The sequence below is a fragment of the Myotis brandtii genome, unplaced genomic scaffold (assembly GCF_000412655.1).
Source record: "Myotis brandtii unplaced genomic scaffold, ASM41265v1 scaffold449, whole genome shotgun sequence".
Classification (NCBI taxonomy): Eukaryota; Metazoa; Chordata; class Mammalia; order Chiroptera; family Vespertilionidae; genus Myotis; species Myotis brandtii.
In genome coordinates this window covers 864,099-871,062 of record NW_005367171.1, presented here as the reverse complement: position 1 = coordinate 871,062, position 6,964 = coordinate 864,099, and positions in this window count along the sequence as shown.

The following is a 6,964-nucleotide window of genomic DNA, read 5'->3' as shown; positions in this document are numbered from 1 at the left end:
GGGGGGGGGGGGGGGGGGGTCGGACATCCCCCAAGGGGACCCCCCCTCCTGTGCACGAATTTCATGCACCAGGCCTCTAGTGTGATAATATTATTAAAACTCCTCTGAGGGGCCAAGAGACTGAAGCTTCATTACTTACATTAGATATTTAACCCAGACAAAAGTACACATCATATTTGTGTTAGCCATGTTAAATTAAGTTATAAATGACCTCTTGCACTCATCTAAATTGTTCTTAAATGTCCAGTATTTAAAGTTTTCATGTTGGTGTATATCTGTGCTAATGTTTATTAAGCTTTTCACATGTAGTTTATTTATAAGCTACAGACTTTCAATTATGAAATTGTTGCTATCTGGTAATTCTCAATGAATCAACTTTTCAAAAAAAAAATAGACTGGTAAAATATTCCCAGTCATCAAACTGACAAAACTATAAGATATAAATAGTTTTAGATCTTTATTTGAAAAAGATCTTATTATGAAATTTTTCTTACAAAGAAGTTCAACATCTATGAAGCAATGCAATAAGTTAGTCAAAAGGTCTCTGCTATTTGAAATTTTATTTTAAACTTTCAACTTGCTATTCCATTCCAAGACTTAATTGTTTTTTCATTCATTGACATAAGGTCTCTTACAACAAATTCTTGTTGTATTAACTCTTAATAACACTTAATAAGCCAAAATGACACTATTTTGTTACCATGCTTCTCTAATATTTTAGTTTTAGATATTTCATGGTTTAGCCTTCTTTTTTTTCAGATTCAATAATGTTTGTCTTTCAGTGATAGGTGCTGGAAATCAACAGCACATGAATATTATGTCTTAGACCTCATGGACTTGTCTAGTAGGAGACACAGATATTAATAGCATAATAATACAATCCTATTTATATTGAACAATTAAAGGAAAGAAATATCAAAATTTTTCTCTTTAATCTCCTAAAAAGGTGATAAGAAAAACCTACAAACTGTTAATTACAACATAAATAACACATACTATATGTAATACTTAAAATAATTTACCTATATAATAAAAGGCTAATATGCAAATTATCCCCTTGACTGGGAGTTTGACCAGGAGTTCGACCAGGGGGCAGGGCCAGCCGCCAACTGCCTGAGGCCCCTTCCCCTGGCCAGCCTGGCCCAATTGGCCCAATCGGGGCAGGCCAGCTGGACCCCTTCCATGCACGAATTTGTGCACCAGGCCTCTAGTAGTTATATATAAATGATATGATAGCTAAATTAATTTATATGAATATTTATTACATTTATAAGATAGCCAATTGTATATATAGCAATATATATGCATTATATATGTGATATCCTATCTAATAAAGAGGGAATATGCTAATTGACCCTCACACCATCACAAAGATGACACACCTATAGCCAATAAGGAGGGAATATACTAATTGATTGCCCCACCTTCAAAGATGGCGGCAACCACAGCCAATAAGGTGGGAATATGCTAATTGACTGTGCTGCCCTCAAGGATGGTGGCGCCCACAGCCACAAGATGGCTGGCAGGGTAGGGCAGTGTGGGCGATCAGGCCAGCAGGGGAGGGCAGTTGGAGGCAATCAGGCCGGCAGGGGAGGGTAGTTGGGAGCGATCTAATAAAGAGGGGATATGTTAATTTACCCTCACACCATCACAAAGATGACATGCCTATAGCCAATAAGGAGGGAATATGCTAATTGATTGCCCCACCTTCAAAGATGGCAGCAACCACAGCCAATAAGGAGGGAGTATGCTAATTGACTGTGCTGCCCTCAAAGATGGTTGTGCCCACAGCCACAAGATGGCTGGCAGGGTAGGGCAGTGTGGGCGATCAGGTCAGCAGGGAAGGGCAGTTGGGGGTGATCGAGCAGGCAGGGGAGGGGAGTTGGGGGAGGCTGGGTCAGCAGGGGAGGGTAGTTGGGAGCAAGTGGGCTGGCAGGGGAGCAGTTAGGCGTCGATCAGGCTGGCAGGGGAGTGGTTAAGGGGTGATCAGGCTGGTAGGCAGAAGTGGTTAGGGGAAATCAGGCTGGCAGGCAGGCGAGCGGTTGAAAGCAAGCAGTCCCAGATTGTGAGAGGGATGTCCGACTGCCAATTTAGGCCCTATCCCTGTGGAACTGGGACTAAACCGGCAGTCGGACATCCCTCAAGTGGTCCCACATTGGAGAAGTCAAGGCTTGGCTGAGGGACAACTTCCTCCCAGTGCACAAATTTCATGCACAGGGCCTCTAATAATAAATAATGTACTATATGTATGTATTACATGTTTGTGTGAATTAAAATACATGCATACAGTTTATATACATATAATGTTAATTTGGTCTAAATTGTGAAATTTATTAGGACATTTAGTTTTACCTGCATATGAATATTTTCTGGTGTAAAAATTCAGTTCTATCTTTTACTCAAATTGAAATATTTAATACCCAGACCGTCTGCCCCCTGGTGGTCAGTGTGTGTCATAGTGACCAGTCACTCCAAGTGGTTCTGCTGTTAGGGTCAATTTGCATATTATCCTTTTATTATATGCCTGGTGCATGGGTGGGGGCTGGCTGGTTTGCCCTGAAGGGTTTCCCAGATCAGGGTGGGAGTCCCGCTGGGGTGCCTGGCCAGCCTGAGTGAGGGGTTGAGGGCCGTTTTCAGACTGGCCACACCCCCTTCAGGGTTGGGGTCCCTGCTGGGGTGCCTGGCCAGCCTGGGTGAGTGGCTGATAGCTGTTTGCAGGCTGGTCAAGCCCCCCAGGGGGGACCCTCACCCCATGAGGGTGTGGCCACCCTGGGTGAGGGGCTGACAGCCATTTTCAGGCTGGCCTACCCCCTGGCAACCCAGGTCCCAGCCTCTCCTTGAGAGGAGGCCACTAGGCCTGGTGCACAAAAATTTGTGCACTTGGGGGGTGGAGGGTCCCTGAGCCTGGCCTATTCCCACTCACAGTCTGGGACCCCTCAGGGGATGTCCACCTGCTGGCTTAGGCCCAATTCCTCGGGTGAACAGGCCTAAGTTGGTAGTCAGACATCCCTCTGGCAGCCCGGCAGCCCTCAGGGATGTCCACTTGCCAGCAGGGATCAGGCCTAAGCTGCAATTGGACATCCTTAGTGCTGCTGAGGAGGCAGGAGAGGCTCCCGCCACCACCGCTGTGCTGGCAGCCATCAGCCTGGCTTGTGGCTGAGCAGAGCTCCTTCTGTGGGAGCGTACTGACCACCAGGGGGCACCTCCTGCATTGAGCGTCTGCCCCCTGGTGGTCAGTGTGTGTCATAGTGACCAGTCACTCCAAGTGGTTCTGCTGTTAGGGTCAATTTGCATATTATCCTTTTATTATATGCCTGGTGCATGGGTGGGGGCTGGCTGGTTTGCCCTGAAGGGTTTCCCAGATCAGGGTGGGGGTCCCTGCTGGGGTGCCTGGCCACCCTGGGTGAGTGGCTGATGGCTGTTTTCAGGCTGGTCAAGCCCCCCAGTGGGGACCCTCACCCCATGAGGGTGTGGCCAGCCTGGGTGAGGGGCTGACGGCCATTTTCAGGCTGGCCTACCCCCTGGCAACCCAGCTCCCAGCCCCTCCTTGAGTGGAGGCCATTGCCAGCTGAAAGCAGGTATCTGGGATTTATTTATCTTCTATAACTGAAACTTTTTAGCCTTGAGTGGAGCCCAGAGCCGGCCAGGGCAGGCGGGAAGCTTGGCTTCCTCCATCGCCAGGGGCAACCCAAGCCTCCTGCTCACTCCAGCTCCATGGTCATCACCATCATTGACGGAGTGACGGAGTGATGGTTAATTTGCACATTACTCTTTTATTAGATAGGATACATCCCTGCCCTTTATTCTTTTAAAATAGAGACATTTTAGCCTGGCTGGTGTGGTTCACTGTTGAGAGTCAACCCATGAATTAAGTCAGTGGTTCAATTCCCAGTCATGGCACATGCCAGGGTTGCTGGCTTGACCCTGCAAGGGAGTGTGAGGAGGCAGCGATCCATGTTTCTCTCTCATCAATGTTACTGTCTCTATCCCTCTCCCTTCCTCTCTCTAAAATCAATACATACATATTTAAAAAATAAACCTAGATGTCATATTTATATGAACACTTTAGTAATGTTATTCTTTATTAATTGCTGACTTTATCTCTATTTTATTCTCTTTTCATTCTTAAGAATGTTGACCTTAGGAAATATTTGTTATCTTGAGAGAATCAGGTAAGTTGCCTGAACCCCAGATTCCTCAGTCAGTAAAATATGGTAGAGGTTTATTTACTTTGGAGGCATAGTTTGATAATGAAGTTAGGGAATGTGTATAATAAGGTGCTTAGGGTAATGGTTAGCACTACATACTACATGGTAAATATCTGATGTTTATATTTCAGTGAAGCTGCTTCCTGACTTCCCAATTCTGTCACTCCTTCTCTCTTTGCCATTCCATGTTAACTGCCTAAAGAATTTCAGCTCTTCTTCATTATGTATTCTTTGTGTGACCTGACTTGTCTTTTGTCCTTTACTTTTGAAACCTTTAGTTTTTCTTTTCTGGGATATTGGCCTGAATAAATATTGCCCAACAAAATACCATCCTGAACCTGATTAATTTCTCCTTGGGCATAAATTAGTGTTTCCTTAGTTTATTGACGTAGCACCTGGACTGCTTATCTTATTTGGTTATTCTAAGGACCAAACAAGGTGAAGATCAGGAGTTCATTCCCTATTAGGCCAGTTGGGGCTGCACTTAAAAAACATTTCTTTCATGGTCACAGATGTGCTCCTAACCCTGACCATCTGTGTATCAAATGTGTAGAAGGGGCAGAGTAAGTAATGGTGGTCTGTATTATACAACCCCGTCTCAACACTAAGCATCTATCTCACTCATCACAGCACCATCATGTTTAAAGACAGCTGAGCAGATGTCTTGGGTGTGATCCAGGAGCAATATCAATGTGGCAGGGGGAGGTAGAATGAAAAAATGAAAACCCTAGACAAAGTGGCTTCCAGCAGGGTCCCTGAATATACAGATGTAGATATACCTTTGATTACAAATTACTTTAAAAAACTAAGCAAATTTTGCCTTTTATGATTCCTCAGTTGATCCTCTGTAAGAGGGTCAAGTGAACATCTACTAGAAATTTTTTTACCTCAAGCCAATTTTACATTACAAAATGTTATATACACACAAAGATTATTTATAATATTATTTATTATAAATACTATGTTTTATAACAGTGTGCTTTTGGTTCCCATGTCATGATTGTGTGATTTAGAAGATTTACAATAAGATTTTCAGTGAATTAAAGGATTTGAATTATAGCCATGAAAGGGAGGTTTTGGCAAGCAGCTTAAGGGGTTTCTGACCTACCTCTCACTGCCATCTGAATTCAAAATAGGCAAATAAAAATTGAGTTCTCTGTCAGAACAAGCTGCCCCAGAGGCAAAGCAGCACCAGGAAAATCAGAAGGCACCAACGCCAGCAGAACTCTGAGACCCTGGGGTGCCCAGTAAGGAAAACTTCACTAAGAGAATGGTGATTTTCACAGGGTTCTATTTTTAATCCCCTGTTTGAGAAAATGATGAGAATCTCAGTTTCTCAAGGGGAGAAAACAAAGGTGTTCACAGATGAAGAGCATTTATTTATTTGACAATTTATCCTCCGGGGACAGTTTGATCAAGACACCAGTTGACTGTCTTTGAAATACTAATGAGATTTTTTTTTTACAGAGGAAAGTATTCTTTGTTCATAAGAATAACGAAATAATTAATTTATCAAAGTATTTGCTCCAGATGCTTATCTATTTTTTTTCACTGTGTATCTGGTACACACCACTTTTAGCATCCAACAATTAAATCAGCAGTCAGTGGCCTTTTAGAAGTGACCTGCCAAGTCTTCATTTGTTCATTGCATTGCAGATTGCATGAGCCAGCAATGTACTTTAATGATTAGGAGATCTATGTATATTATGTAAATATTATTGCAGACAATCAACAATGTTTTAAAAGAATTGCTTGCTTTTTTTATTAAATGAGAATAAAGACAGTCCAGGTGACCCATGATTTTGCTTTTCCTTGTGAAAATTGAAGGAGTAAAATCGCTTCCTGTGGAAGTCATTAGGAGCCATTTATTTGCTCTGTTCTTCCTGGGAAAAGAGGTTTTGAAGACAGAGCATAACATTGTGCTTGCTGGAGGCAGGGACTGATCTATTTCATCATTGCATTCTCTGTGCCTGGTACATAAAAAGGCTTTCAATGATGGTTGCTTAATAAATAAAAAGGAGGTATTCTTTTCAGGTATGTTTGTGTGAAGTATTATTATATAGAATTATATTATTTTCCCATTTCACTGTGGGTCTGTTTATCTTTGCAGCCCTTCCTCCATAGAAGTAGGAATGATGCCATCAATCATGACTTCATTTTATAAACCATCCTTAATCTAACCCAGGGTCTGAGCAAATGCTAAAGTTTATGGATTGTCTTTAAATAGAATCACAGAATATTAACTTTCAAGGAGATTCCAAGATGGTGGCCAGGAGGATGGCAGTAAGGGAGAGAGTATGAGTGAGTGAGGGAGCGAAAGGGGTGTGTGTGGATGTGTGGTATGTGTGTGTGTCTGAGGGAGGGACAGCTACATCTCACAGGACTTTGGGGGCTGGTGGACCGGACCCACATAGCTGGGCAGCCTCTGCTACTGCTGAATTCTCTCCCAGAGCGCCGGCTCTGCCACGGAGGCCACGCCATCTTGAAGGGAAGAGCCGCTGTGACTAGGAGCCCAGCTTCACCTCCACCCAGGCTGCTCTCAGACACCACCCGGGAACCTATAGCCACTCCAGCCAGGCACCTGCTGCCTTGGCTGCCGACCCACGAATACCAGGCTGAAAGCTGCTGTGAGTTCCAGAGGGCGCTCCACTCCCACCAGCCAGATGCTTTAGCCCCGGGCACCGCAACTGCACGTGCAAACAGCTGCTGCCCCGGACCGCACGGAGAGCTAGCAGCCACCACCCACAACCAAGCCT